This window comes from Camellia sinensis, chromosome 6 (genome assembly GCF_055761805.1).
Source record: "Camellia sinensis isolate YWXY chromosome 6, ASM5576180v1, whole genome shotgun sequence".
In the NCBI taxonomy this organism is placed as follows: domain Eukaryota; kingdom Viridiplantae; phylum Streptophyta; class Magnoliopsida; order Ericales; family Theaceae; genus Camellia; species Camellia sinensis.
In genome coordinates, this window is record NC_138966.1 from 28,083,792 (window position 1) to 28,099,772 (window position 15,981).

At 33.9% G+C, this 15,981-nt stretch overlaps 1 long non-coding RNA gene across 1 annotated transcript; it reads right to left on the minus strand.

The window, feature by feature from the left end:
• Window positions 1–5,920: 5,920 nt before the first annotated feature.
• LOC114269463 (uncharacterized) lies at window positions 5,921–12,302 on the minus strand. The gene is made up of 4 exons (XR_003631608.2): window positions 12,045–12,302; window positions 7,322–7,424; window positions 7,096–7,174; window positions 5,921–6,098 (listed from the first exon to the last, which is right to left on the minus strand). It is a non-coding gene; the product is annotated as an uncharacterized LOC114269463 (long non-coding RNA).
• Window positions 12,303–15,981: the final 3,679 nt, after the last annotated feature.

Consider the following 15,981-nt stretch of genomic DNA (forward strand, 5'->3'; position numbering starts at 1 on the left):
GCACCTTTTTTTGATCAAAAACCAACTCAAAACTCTGAAATCAACCCCTTAAAATCTCAGCAACCAAAGTATAGTGCAACACTAGGTGTCTTAGTGCAAAACTAAGAACAAAAACCCCTTTTGAACACTATTACACACACAAATATAGAGAGAGAGGGAGATATAGAGAAAGAGTGATATATATCATATATCACAGGTTGTTCAACCTCTGGAAAGGGAGGGGAGGCCCTCCTTTTATAGGAATTCAATTCTTAAGCTTCTTGGAGAAGCTAACACAAGGGAGCAAATCCTTCCATACACGTGTATGGAGGGAGTGTATTGTGGATGCCAGCTATGATAGCTGGCATAAAATATCTGCCAAAAGCAGATGGAAAGGGGTTGACTAGAAAATATGGCCAATTGACCAACAAAAATGGCCGGCCGACCAAAATATTTGGCCGGTAGCAAGAAAACAAGGCCGGTGGCCTCAAGCCAAGGCCGGTGAGGTGTGGGGATGGCCAACAAGCCATTCCCTGCCCTCAGAAGCAAAAACACAAGTGTTTGGCACACAACCAAGCACAAAACAAACAAGTCGAGAGGTCTTGAGGCAAGGCACGCGACCGAAGCCTCTGAGAACTCAAGACGAACACGAACATGGATGATCATCGAGTGTTCAAACGATAACGTCCAAGTCTTGAGGACGGTCAAAAATGGGGTGTCTACACACGGGTATCCCTCCGCGGCTTCCGTCGCTGGGGATCTAACTTTGCCATAGGCGGGATAAAAGGTAACCCTTCGCACCTTCCGCCCCCCTCCGGGGTTTGCCTACCAATGGCAGAGTGTGGCAAGTCTTCATTGTGCGCCATTGAAATCCGTTGAAAGAAAACTTAATCAAAAGGTTCATTCTTTGTGATTGCAATTCCCACAAACTGCGCCAATTGTACAAGCGTGAAATAATCTTCTCGTATAATCCTGTCGATCAAGTTTGCACTCCTCCAAACAACATTGCTTTGCCACCTGAAAACACAAACGTGAGCTAACCAGCAAGTGTGTGTCGGAAACCCCTCCGATGCCTAAGTCAACAAATAGACAATAGACACAAAAGCGCTGTGTATTCTAGAGTAAGAATTGAGATACCTGTACATAAGTCCTGCTATGAGCTTTTATAGATTCTGTCTGGCCCAATCCTAGTAGGATTCCAACTCTTCTTATAAGAGTCCTCCTAGGAATCACACACCCTACTCACTACCAACCATGTGAGATGGTTTGCACAATCCTAGTAGGACTCTACTCTCCTTAGCAGAGTCCTCCTAGGAATTACATTCCCAAGGATAATGCATATTCTGATAACTTCTTACTCACTGCTTGTCTAAGTGAGATAGTTGCAACTCTTACTCTGGCTAGCACAAGACATAACCGTGCTTACACAGCACGGTGCTAATTAAGTCAATTTAGTCAACCTAGTCTTTGGAATGACCTCCTGCCGAGCTATCTTTTAGCTCGGTCCGATTTCCACAGATACCTCGGTCTACGACCGCTAGACCAGGCCACTGATAGCCCACCTTTGACCAAACCAATGCGACCAAGGACCAAGGCTACTGAGATAATTACCTCAGTCCGTGGCTCGGCCCAAGACTATATCTATGTCGGTTCATTCCAACGGACTTACTTAGCTCGGCCCAATTTATGCATAAATTACCCTCTCAAATAATAATAATAATAATAATAATAATAATAATAATAATAATAACATTTTGAAAATGAAACTGATTTTGGTGTTATGAGTAATACTTGTGGTTTCGAAAAAACAAATTGAAAATCCCTGAGTTTTGTTGTGGACAGTTAAAAAGGTATTTGGGTTGTGATGGTGCGAGTTTGAACATCTTTTGGGAAAGCAAAGTGTTTTGAAACAAATGGAGAAAATAAGGTTTTTTTTTTTTTTTTTTAATAACGTAAATGGGATACCTTATATCTTGTATTGGAAAGTTGTGTTTTGACCTAACTTGAGTTGCTAGTTATATGTTGTATGTTATTTTTGCAAAGACATAGAATTGTTGAGCATTGGTGTGTCGTAACGTTGTTAGGTTAATCGTGTTTTGTTTTATGTTCTCGTGCTACGAGAGAGTTAATTAAGAGCTTTCTGTGCGACTAGCTTTCTTATTCTCCGTGTCCAAGCATTGAGCACTCGGTAGCAATTTGGGTATTGTCGGTGGTTGAGGCGTGGATAAAGCCTTTGAATCCGAGGAGCTCTTCTTTTTCTTCTTCTTCTTCTTCTTGTGGTGGTTGTTGTTTCTTGTCTTATAGACAACGGAGTCATGTGGATCGAAGAGTCATCTGTGAGGTTTTCTTATCATTCTTGGTGTTCAGGTGTCTTTGGGACCCCGAGGAGTTGGATCGAGATCCAGGAACTTATCCCAAAATGGATCTAAGTGTGAGGTGATGTCGTGTTCACCAGTACCGTTAGGTGGACTTTTTGGTTTTGGCGTTTCTTCAATTTCGGGGACGAAATTTTCTAAGGTGGGGAGGTTGTAACACTTGTATCCTTTAAGCTTTTGGAAGGTGTATTTAATTCCTTTATTTTCATTTTGGGAGTCTTTGGAATTGTTGTATTTTGGTTTTGAAGGAGTACAATTCGATTTAGACATGTTAGGATTGTTCGTTCGTACTTGTTTCCGTTGAAAAGTTCTTTGAGAACTTGGAAAATTTGTTTTGGTGTCGACACTAGTCTTCTTGGGGGTTGACACTGCCTTGTTGCCTTACTCTTGGTGTTTTTACTGTTTTTTGGAGTCGACACCACAAGCTCTGGGATCGACCCTTGTTTGTTGCTGCTATGTTCTAGGTGCTGTTATTGGTTTATAGGATCGACACCACGAGTTCCCAAGGTCGACCCTTATCTATTGCACACATTAGTGTCTCAGCATTTTCTTCTTGAGGGTCGACACCACTGTCTTGAGGGTTGACCCCTATGAGTTATTTCCAAATTTTTAGTTCGGCTTTGGGCCCTACTTTTTAGGGGTTTTTACTTATTCTTTTCTTTAACTTTAGGGCTATTATTCTACTATTATAAATAGACCCCAAACACACACACTCTCTCTCTCTCTCTCTTAGAAACTCAACTTTTCTTACACATATCTCTAGATCAACCTGGTTAAAGACATCTTTTTACATTGGTCCTTTAAGAAAAGTTGTAGATCTCATCAAAGGCTTTCTTTTGATCTAAGAGTTTCGTAGTTCCATCGACTTTGAGTTTTTCCAAGTTCTCCTCTTCCCTTCAAAAGGCAGGGTCTATTTCCTAAACTCAATATAAGTTCAGTAGTGTATTTGTGGCATATTTTGTTATTTATATTTGGTAGTCATTTGGTTGATTTTGAAATGTTATTTTGGGCTTGAGAGTTTTGAAGTTGGTGGTCGTTGGGCTATAATTTTGTTACTACAGTTATTTTCGATAATCAAAATTGCATATGGATTTCTAAAAGTGGAGAAGCTCCAATTTATTGAAAAACCCTAAATGATATTGTTTTGGGAGTTTGATTGATATTTTGGTAAATGGTTTGGTTGGAAAGAGATGGAAAGGAACCGGTTGTGGGATTTTGAAAATGAGTGTTGTTATTCTTTTGGAAAAGTATATCTGTATTGTTATCTAATAATTATTGCATTAGAGATAGCTGTTTTGGTTATCGATGGAGGATAACATTGTCGTGTGTTAGAAATTGCATGTGGATTAGGCAAATTGAAATCATTCATATTATGGAGCATGTAATGGATTTTTTTTATTTTTTTTTATTTTTTTGAGAATTTAAAACCGTATGTTTGGAAAGGGGTTTTGGAAATTCTCATATTATGTTTTGGAACATTTACATTGTTTGGAAAACAATATTTTGAATCATACGTATTATGCTATTGAAAAAAGGTAAATAAAGTGATAAAGCTATGAGGGGGTGTTAAAGCAGAATTAAGTTGGTATGTGTGTCCATGGTGAAAGACCTAAACCAGTGCGGTAGGTGTCGAGTCTTTCGGTTAGCACCGATAAAAATGACCTTGTGACTTATATAGTTACTCGTAGAACACTTGCCTTGGAGATTTACCTATTTTATTTATTATTGTTTTGGCTTGAAAGGATGTTTTGAAAAATGTTTTAGCAATGTATTTGATGTTGTTTAGCGATGTATTCGCATTTGATTTAGCAATGTATTTGCTGGTTGGTATTGAGATACCTGGATTGGTTTTTGGAAAGCAATTTTATATCAAACAGATGTTTTGAACTCGGAAAACGTTTTGATTAAACGTGTTTTGGTAATTGGAAAGAAATGATTTTTCTTAAGAAATCAAATAGATTTGAAAATTCATTTGGGCATATTGTATATATGTATTGCATCATGATCATTTATGCTTGTGGAGCATATTTAGTTTTTGAAATATTCTCTACTGGGGTTTATGCTCACCCTACGTGGTTGAAAATATTTTTCAGGTGTACATGTTGACTGAGGCCGAATTGTACAGAACTAAGACCGATAACTAGGATCTCTTAACTTTACTTGCCTGTCAAATTATATATTTTATGTTTGTTTAATGTCAATCAAGTTGGATACAGTGGGAGCATAAAATGCAGAAGTTTTAGAGAAAAATGCTTCCCACACGTACGGAGAACCGTTCCCGCACGTACAGCCCATCTATCGTAGCCAAACAAAGCCTAAGGAAATCACACGTGCAGAGGCCCATTTCCGCACGTGCGAAACTCTCGCCGCGCTGTGGAATTTCCCATACATGCGGTTGTACCTCGGGAAGCATGCCTAATGTTTTGAATGTGGGGAAAATTGCAAAGGTATAAAATGACCAAAGAAAAAGAGGCTAGATTAGGGTTCTAAAAAATTCCAAAAGAGAGAAAGGGCTAAGGTTTGGAAAAAGGGGATTCTCAAGCTTGAAAATCAATTTTCATGGGAGTTTCTGCTTCTTCTATCTCTTCCCACTCCTCCATGAGTGGCTAGGCTTCTATTTCTAGAGTTTTGATGAAACCCTAGCCAAGAAAATAGGATTTTTTATTTTGGTTTTCTTTTATATAATGGTTTGAACAGGTCTATGGTATTCAATAAGTTTTGAAATATATTTTTCATTATTTCTTCAAGTATTCTGTTTTCTGTGATTGTTGAATATTTTCCATGCAATGATTTTCTTTTCTTTCATGTTCAAGGTATGAGATGAGTCATACTACGAGGGACGAGTCGTGTAGCTACCCTAGTTTAGAGCGAACGACTCGTACTATTTGAGATGGTTCGTGCCTATACATTGAATGTGTTAATTCTCTTGATCAACGCTTCAAGCTTGTAGTTGCAAAGTATTATTTGATTCGAACCGTAACATAATTAATTTTCAAATTGAAACCTTATTTATATAACTAGTCGTAAATTCATTACCATAGGTTTTTCTAACAATCAGTAATCCTAATTTCATTCTTAATTAATAGTTTAATCTCTTAGTTTATTTTATTTATTATTAGATTAGTTTATAAATCAATCATTTCTTCGATCAAAATTAATTTAAAAATTTAACAATTAAATTAGTTTAATTTCATATTTGTCCCTGTGAATCAATACCTAGACTTACCATTATTCTAAAGAATTTGGTACAGTTTAGGGTGTATGTGTAATGACCTTTGGGTTTTGCAATGCACCAGCAACCGTTGAAAGGTTTGTCATAGATTTTGTGTACCTATGATAATAAATATTTAGATCACAGATTTTAAATGTGATTAATATCTAATAAAACATATGATTAATAATGAGATAAGATTACACGTTATATGCATTTCTCATCACAATTAATGTGTGATAATTAAAAAAAAAAAAAAAATCGACATATTTGAAGAATAATCAATATTATATTTGTACGCACATTTGAAGATGTAATACACGCTATATACTATCATTTGAATCACAACCACATATTGAATGGAATAACATCATATATTTCATAAATGAAAGTTGAATGCTCAAAAGTATATACAAAGAAATTAATAAAAAGTTTTTCACTGTGATTACATATATTAAAAAATAAAAGAACTTGAAGCACAAAGTTCGTGAATTCTTTGACCATATTTTGCATCTCTCCAAGCAATTTTTGACCTGAAAAATAAAAACACAAATTAATTCTAAGACTTCTAGAAGCATATGAATAAACTTACTATTTGTAGAAACTATTCTAGTCTTACAAAACAAACAAATTTTTTAGGATTTCATAATCTAATCTAAAAGCACGTGATTTTTTACAAACAATAGCCAACAAATTTTTTCATCACAAATTCCAAATCAGTTTTTATACGAAGACAAAAAATTTAATGACAAATAAAAAGTCCTCTAAAACAATGAAGAAAATTCATCCCTTTGAGAAGAAGAGAAGATGGGAAGAGAACAAAAGAGGGAGAGAGGAAGAGAAAACCAACTTGTTAACGCCGCATGAATAGAACATAGAAATCAAAGAGAAGAGAAGAAAAGAAAATAAGCAGTTAGGGTTCAGAGGTTCCAAACCAATCAACATGCTGTGAAGCTGTTAGTATATTAAAAAAAACACAATTAATAAACAAGTTTAGTTTTCTTACTGCTGACAATACTGATTAGACACTAGAGTCAAATATAAGGGGTCTCAACCTAATCAAAAATGAGAAAAGGTAAAAAGTGGGTGATGTGGGTACTTATTTCCTTCTGTTTTTTTCTTCTTTTTTATTTTTGTTTTGTTTTGTTTTTTTTTTTTTTTTTTTTGGTGCTGTGGTGGTGCTCCAGGGGTCATTTATCTGTGTTTGTCAAATGTTACTTGTCTACCTATTTCTGGCTTTACTGCACATATGGCAAAGAATCTTAGGAAACAAAAAACAGACATGAAATGGCACACACACAATTGCAACATCTATCAATATTAACTTAGCAAAGCATGCACTAGCAAAAATTTATATCAATGAGAATCTTCTTTATTACCAATTGCATATTTAGTCAGACAAGCACTTACTCAGTAAAAGAAGATGGGTTTAATATCTCAATTAACAATGAATATTGGCCTGGCTAAAAATTAGTATAATTAAATCAATTAGACAGGAAAACCATACTACAAAAATTGTACAGAGAGAACCTGGAGCAATTTCCGCAGTGCGGGGGTAAGGATAATGAAGTTTACATTCCTTTTCATATAACCTTTTGCACATTGCAACCTATCCAAAGCATAAAAAGAAAAAAGAAAAATATATCACATGGCATTAGAAACGATATAAGCCCAAGCAGTGCTTGTGTGCAAGTCTAAGCCGTGGGGAATGCTTAAACGAAAGAACAATACCCTTGACCGTGATAACATCACAAACCTTCAATTCCTGATGGTCCTCCCCAAATTAGTCTGTTCAGAAAAAGAATGCTGCAGTTTTTGGTTTACAACAGAGTATGCTTCAACCAATCTCTCATGTTCCACTGTGTAAGTGACAGCAATGCAATGGAAACATCAATATGCCACTAAGAAACAAATCAAAAGAACAAAGTTTACATCGCATAACAATTTTGTATATCATATTGCTTTTAGCTAAATAAGAACAACATTTCTTCTGCTTCACCCATTTCTTCTTTCTTATAAGCAACAAAAATATTATTAAAAAATAAAAAAAGAGCAAAATGAGGTACAATGAGTTCAATGGTGGACAAGAAGTCCATCAAACATGAAAAGAAAATTACATATCACACACCACACTCCAATCTCTACTACTCAAAACAACGGAATCACCATAGAGGAGACACCAAAACCAAAACAAATGCCAAATAAAAAATTTTATCCCACAAACCCTAAATATCTTCTAATTTATCCTCAATTCTTCCATTTCTTTCTAACCATAGAATACAACACCACAAAAACTACACATCTTCAAAAAGCAAGAGGCCTTCCTACTAAAACCAAATCCCCAAAAGTCAATGACAAGCAGGTGAGCAAAAGGAGGGATGACCCAATCAACCTCCACCAAATAAAATAATCTCCACTATAAGACCAAAGTCAGATGACAATGCAAAAATAGGTCGTCAATTGTAACGCCCCAAAATAATTACTATAAACCATCCACAACATCAAAATATGTGATAGCCGTGATAAAGTGATTATCTTTCTTAGATTTGCAATTAAGCTTTACAAAAGAGTGATATACTAAAGAGACAAGATGAAAGTAAAACAAATAAGAAATACCTTAAAGGCTTACATCTTTCCAAGACGATACTTGGTTACAACAAGGGTGGACTTAAGTCCAATACAGTTAAAGTCCTCGGCTTATACAAAAATAAATACAATCAATACACAAAAGTAGCTCTCGCTCCAAGTCCTCCCAAGCTATTGCATTGACGGAAGCATATCATCAGCACATAAAATGTTTTTTCCACATAGGGTTAGCTAAAGCCCAGTAGAAATAATCTAACACAGTATATGAATCTTAACAAAGCTATAAGGTGAATGTATATGTAATGCTCGTGCCAAAACATTTTATATCTCTTTTCGAAACTATCCAATGCCATAATAATATCATAAACCACTTCCTTTGGAATAAAAGATAGGGCAGTGAATTATGCTCTAGAAATTTCAAAACAATACAACATTTTCCTGAAATTCCGTTATAAGGAAACCGTAAACCAGAACCCATGTAAACGTAGGCTATAAAAGCATTACTATTGCCAATTCACAAAAATTTTGTCAGCGGGATCGGCACCCATGTATACGCGCAATTTTCGTAACTTTCACCCTAGACACATAGGTCAACTTATTTGATGTAACAACAAACCTTTTCTCAAAACAATATACATTTGCAATGTATAAATATGAAATAATGACCGATGCAAGTGAGTGAGAAAAATAGTTTCAATTCTCCTAATTCTCATGCAATTTCTACAACAATCATAACTATCCTCTACCGATAGCCCAAAACAGATATTTTTAAACAGATATACAATTCTCAATAAAGATACACTTTCCAAATTTCAAGAGGTGAGTGATAATACATATCCAACTCTACCATCCTCATCAATATCAATCCAATTTCACAATTTCAACATCAATTTCATTATTTATACAAAACCAATATTTAAGACATATAGGGCAAAATTCCTTTTCTTTCCAAAATCAACTCCAAGTATCAAAATCAACAATTTCTTCCCAACTCAGTATTTTTACCAACATCTTAGTCATTTTCAAGGATCCATTTGAAAACCCCTCTTTTGAATTTTTTTTTTTTTTCCCAAAACCCTAGATTTGTTCCAAATCTTCCAAAATCCCAATATTGTTTAAAAATAACAAATAACTAAATTAAAACTCATAAAAAGAATGGAGACATCGCTACCTCGAGTTTAGAAGACGAGAGAGAGAGAGTAGAAAACTCGAAGACGCTGAAAATCAACTTTGCTCTGATTAAAATGAAGCCTTCGTCAAGCTCTATCTTTTTAAAAAAGGAACAAGGATGAGAAGATCAACGGATCTAGATATATTTGAGTAAAAGATATGAGTTTTAGAGAGAGAGAGAGAGAGAATAGGGTTTTGCAATATTTAGAGAGAGAGAGAGAGAGAGAGACTCAAACAACGCTGTTTATGAACTGATATACACACAGTTCGCTCAAGTGCAAGATTTATCGCTCGAGCGATCAGACACAATAAGTTTTATCGCTCGAGCGCAAGAAGCTTCGCTCAAGCGCAAAATACAAACTCCCCGTAGTTTTACAGATAGAAGACCGTCGCTCGAGCACAAGAATTGTCACTCGAGCGAAGAATACACACTTCCAATATTTTTGCAGACTTGCAAAAGTACTGGAGGTTCATAAGGACCGCTTGAGTACAAGAAGTGTCACTCGAGCGTATGAACAAAATTCTGGGTATCAACAACTTAAAAAAAAAAAGGTACCAACCTGTTCCAAACATACACAATATGTCCCAAAAGCCAAACTCAAAGAAAGATAAGGGGAAACATGACATGAACAACTACATAAGACAACAAAACCCGGATCCAAAACATACAACGGGTTAGGTCTAAACTAGAAACGCTATATCAATACTCTTTTCATCCCATATACAAATACGACATTTCTGTGGAAGAAGATAGCAATTTGGCCTTTTTCTTTCAATCATATCCTTAGTATTGAGTTTCGTGTGAGCCATAGGTCAAGCAAAAACATTAACCACAAGTAGCACATTACCCATTATCTTTGTAATTGGTTAAAAAAATATATATATGAACTCAACCTAAATCTTTTGTTTGCTATTTCTTTGATTTTCCCCCAAAATCAAACTAAACTAACCCCAAAAACCAAAGGGAGGCTCATTTTAACTAAACCCATATAATGAAACACCAATACTCAAAATTTTTATAGTTTGATTGATTTTTCCTACATTTCTTGGCACCCAAACAAAAATAGCTATCAATATAAAATGAGAAAATCTTCTTACCCCATTACAGACTGAAAATGGAAACACACAAGAATATATTTGGCATAAGGATTGCTAGGAAGTAAAAGCATATGGTCAAATATTTGAAAGGGTCACAATTTATTTTACAGACATAAGCATAAATCTTTTTTTGGCTACTAGTTGGTTATTTGGTAAGTTTGACAATAAAGGGAGGACAAAACATTTTTTCATGACATTTACAAGTCCCCTGTGTAATTATCCACTAAAGTTCCACAACTATCTACTTTTGAGCTTTCATCTCCACTGAATTCAAATAGTCCCAGTTTTTCTGGTCATTGTGCTTGAAAAGGTGTTAATATTTCTATCCGAACAACAATGAGATTTGTTCTTTCTTGGATATCCCTTAACCAGATATTATTTGATTTTTCCTTTAAGTCATCATGAGCAACTTGGAATTCATAAATTATGCAAAATTATGAATGCATGTTGTTTCTTGCTTCTTCAAGGGAGGATATAAGCTCTCTTCTTTGTGGACTTGACAAAGCAAAGGACATGACTCTTAGTCTCTTTCAACTTCGTAACAAAAAAAATCAGTGGAATATGGTCATGTTAATTGGCAGTGTCTTCAAAGGGCATCACAGTTTCTCTCACTTGACTCACTAGTTTCCTTTTCTTTGCAAGGTCATTGACCAGATTCCCCATTTAATAAATGGGTAATACCATTATCCTTGGGCTAAAGGGTTGTGTCTTCCCTAAGGGATTATGTACGTAATAGCTTGCCGCTGTAAAATTTTGCTATTTTTACAGCCTTTCTCATAAATAGTGCCTTCCTCCTTTTTCGTCACAATAGGCCAATTTTTAGACCTAGATTTTGATGACTTGCATAACTATATGTTCAATGGACCAAAAAAGTAAAATTTATATAAACAAATAAGACTCTGAGGCCTAGTTTGGGAAGATTAAATAAGTGCACTTTTTGACTTTTTATGAAATATGAGTTGGGTTTGGGTTAGGTTTGAAGTGATGTATTAGAGAGGTGATGTGACTTAAATAAGATGATATGACTTAAATAGGATAGTGACTTTTTGACTTTTTGTCTTTTTTCAATCTTCCCAAACTAGGCCTCAATTTCCTTCATATTGATAATTTACCAGCAGGAAAAACAAGAACAGAGTGAGTTAGTTGCTGAGGATAAAGCACTCACCGCTTAGTATCCTTTCCATAATATTTCTATTTTGTTCATAAACATAAATTACACACGAGTTAGTCAACAATTTTTATTACATTAGACTAGTGAATGTTTGTACATCAGAAAAACTTAAGAGGGGAATTTTATTTTCATTAAAAATAATAATAAATAAATAAATAAATTTGAAAGGCACCAAAACATGGAAGCAGTCTATGTATCCGATGCAAACATGAGATATTCAAAGCAGAAACAATGAGAAGGTACAAGTTTTTTTAAAAACTATACGACTTTTTGTTTTCATAATAATGTTCTTATGTCGTAGACCTTGTATAGTATAAAACATTCAGAGGAATACATATGTGCAATGGCAACTTTGACTCGGAAAATCTCAATGACCATAAGCAATAATCAAAAGCACAAAAGTGTTTCTATGAAGAATACAAAGAGAAGAAGAAAAGAGAAGAGAAAAATATACCTCAATTGTCGCCACCGCTCGCCGATTGCTGCCATTGCCGCCGCTAGCCGATCGCCTCCATTCTCGCTACTCGTCACTCTCCGCCGGTCGAAGAATGGAGACAGTGCCGGCCGATCCAAGAATATACAGAAGACTAGTGTTAGGGTTTGGAGAGAACGAGAGACAGAGGATTGAGAGATAGGTTTGGTATTCACCCAAAAAGAGAGAGGTTATTTGGTTTGGAATTTCAAAAGATAAAAATGATTTGTTTAGTGTAGTGGTGGGCTGCTGCAAGCAGTTAAAAAAAAAAAAAAAAAAAAAAAAAAAAAAAAAGAGTAGTATTTTTCTGATTTGTTTAACAAATTTAAAAAATATATAATCACTTTAATTAAAAAGTGTGATTAAAAAAAAAGGAAGATATAATTATATTTAATTGAAAAGTGATATAAAAATAAATATCATCACACTTAATTAAATTAGGTGTGATTAAAATATTAATTTGATTTTTTTAATCACACTTTCATTAAAAGTGTCATGTTTTAATTTTCTTAAGCGTGATCTTTAAGCATTTTTATAATAGTGAAATGAAGTTACATATTTTGTGGTAATGTTAAGTATTACTGTGATAATATTACATATTTTTCATCCAAACATTTTCAAACTGTAAAATGGATAACAATACCACAAAAATACATACACTACCATAAAATACGTAATTTTATTTCTTAATCACAAATTTTTGTAACTCCTACTAGAAAAATACATAATATTTATCATAAAAATACACCATATTTATTATAATAAAAAAAAATGTAACAAGGTGGATATAGCAGAAGGGTACGTACCATGGAATTTTACATTACGTGTATATATGTGGAAGTTATATTTTTATAGAAGCATGGATTTTTTATTTATTTATTCTGAATAGAAGGATGGATTTAAGATTATTTTATTTCGTACATTTATCTTAAATAGAATTAATCAAGTTTTTAAATATAAAATCTACAATTTAAATATATTCATTTCACGCATTTTATAGATTACATCCGTAAAGAAGATGATGGTCCCACATGGGAAAATATAACAGGGAAACTCACCGTTTCATTTTAGTTTATTGTTTATGTAACTGTTAAATACACGTGACAAGTTATTAGTGAAACATGTAATCAATCGGAAGTGATCGTACCTAGCTGGACACTAGCAAAACCACAGTCCTTTTTTGTGTTGGGCTTAAGTGAGTGTCTAACTTGCCTAAATGGTCAAGCCAATATTACCGATGGTGTGTACACTATTCAATCTCTAAAAATTAAAAAATACATATTGAAAACTCGACAATTGTTCTTAAAAATGGAAAAATCAAACAGATTTTTTTGTTTTTGTTTTGGGAAAATTATGCAAATAGTTTGCACGATGTGTCAATTTGGTCCCTATAAGTTCAATTTGCTCGATTTTGCCCCTTAATTTAGCGGATTGTGTCATTTTAGTCCAATAAATAACAGTTGTTAAGTTAATTTAACGAAAAGTCAAACAATGTATCAATTTGATCCCTGTATTTTTCACAATGTATCAATTTAGTCCCTGTTAAAATGGAGAAAATTGAAACTATAGAGACCAAATTGACACATCGTGTAAAGTATATGGACCAAACTGATACATTGTTTGACCTTCCGTTAAATTAATTTAACAACCATTATTTATTGGATTAAAACGACACAATCCATTACATTAAGCTATAAATTTGAGCAAATTGAAACTATATAGACCAAATTGACACATCGTGTAAATTATAGGGACTATTTATATAATTTATCTTTTTGTTTTTTGGGTGGCTGTAAAAATATTCAAGAGATAATTGATGGTTGAAACTCAGAAGGCAAAGACCTTATGCAGGATGTGTAACCTTATGCAGGATGTGTAGGGACATATACACCAGCTGAGCAAAACGCCAATGGATATAACTTTGTATTTATTTATTTATTTATTTTGTGTGGTAATGTATTTGCTTTTGGAAACTTAAAAGCTTGGACCACCAATTATAGATAACTTATATGTATATGGATTAGAACTGGGCATTGTAACAGCCTAGTCTGATGGTGATGGAAGTCGACAATGACCTTATCTTTTTGGATTTTCGATTTTTTGCGTGACATTCACACTATGTTCCATTATGGCCGGGATTCGCATTATGTACAAGGAAAAAGATAAGTTCACTGAAGAAAAAAAAAAAAAAAAACCAAAATTATCGATCCTTCACAATGATTAGTGGATGGTTTTCTCACTCAGTGGTGAAGTTAAGGGAATCAAATGAGTATTTTGGTGACATCCCTCTCTCCTTTTGTGTTTTAACCAAAGATATGTAAGATTAGTAATTTAACGTTTTGTTTGGTTGCAAAATGTGGAAAAATAGATTTGGAAAGAGAAAAGAAAAAAGTAGATAAAATATAAATAAAGTATATTTACATTTCATAAATTACTAAGGGTACTCGCGGTTTGGCGGTTCGGTTACGGCCAAAGGAACTTCAAATCCGCCATCCGTCTGCCAAATTGGCGGATTGGAGAAAATCAATCCGCAACCGTCCGCTCGTCATCACGCATCCGTCCAAAATGCGGCGGATCGGTTCGGTTCGGTCGGTTTTGGCGGATTGGTATATCCGCTGCTCACCCCTAGTGGAAAGAGATTTGGAAAGAGAAAAGAAAAAAGTAGATAAAATATAAATAAAGTATATTTACATTTCATCTAATTTTACACACGTTTTCTCTTTATTTTTCCAAATCTTTTTTCAAATTTTTCAACCAAATATAGCGTAAAGTCCTTTTTTTATGATATTTTTCATCAATAATATTTCCTTATTCTCACACAAAAAGAAGGGGGAAAAAATAAAAGATTTTAAACAAAAGACTCATCCTTTTAAATAAAACAGAAAATGTATATGTAATTTTACATTAGAATGATGTGATAATATTATTTTTGAAAGGATTGTTTTGGAATTTGGCTATTTAGTTGACTTTTCTTAATTGTTTACGAAAAAAATGTCTAAAAAATAGAGAGAATAGTTATTTTTTTGTAATATTTTTTTGACTTTTTGACTATTTTAGTCTACTGTCAAAACAATCCCAAGTCAAAAAATTGATGGATTTTTATTTAAAAATGATACGACATAAAACTACCACATCATTATGGATTAGAATTTAAGTTATATTTTTTTTGTTTGTCCTACTACTCTTTAAACAAAAATAAATGCATTCATATTTAATAGTGAGTAGTTTTATAGAGTTAAAATCACTACACACCCCAAAAGAACCAAATTGACAACATTGTAAATAAAAATAAGAAAGAGTGGTGCTATATTCCGTAATATATTTTAATCTTTAATGAGATAGAAAAGAGAGAGATAGAGAGAGGAAGAATGAGAAGTGATGAGTGAAATCCATTCCACATCATTAGAGATAAATTAAGGACATTCAATTAGAGCTCCAAAATATTTTTCAATAAAAAAAGTTTACCATAGCAAAGGTCTAGTGGTACCATATGGGAATCATACTCTAAACATTTGAGTAGAAAGATTTCATATTTCCTTCCTGCAAAGCAATTAAAATTGACTTGTACACCAAATGTTTGCTAATCACCTTTGTGCTTTGTGTCTATATTTTGTGCTCTAAATCTTGAGTTCCTGATTTATGTAGTAATCATATCTTGACAAGCAAACATATTAATTGGATTTCATCACTACATTTAGCTATGAATATATTTAATGTTCATATATACAAATCCATAATGTCACTTTTTGCATGCATGCAACTTATTTATTCATGCCTTTTACGTGGCTTAAAATAATAATTTTTTCAACACAACCAACACAATCCTCATGGAATTGCTAGTTCCTTCTTTGGAGGGTATCACTACAAGAAAATGCATTTTTGTCGATCATTTTTGGCTACCAAAAACAATTTAGCCTCC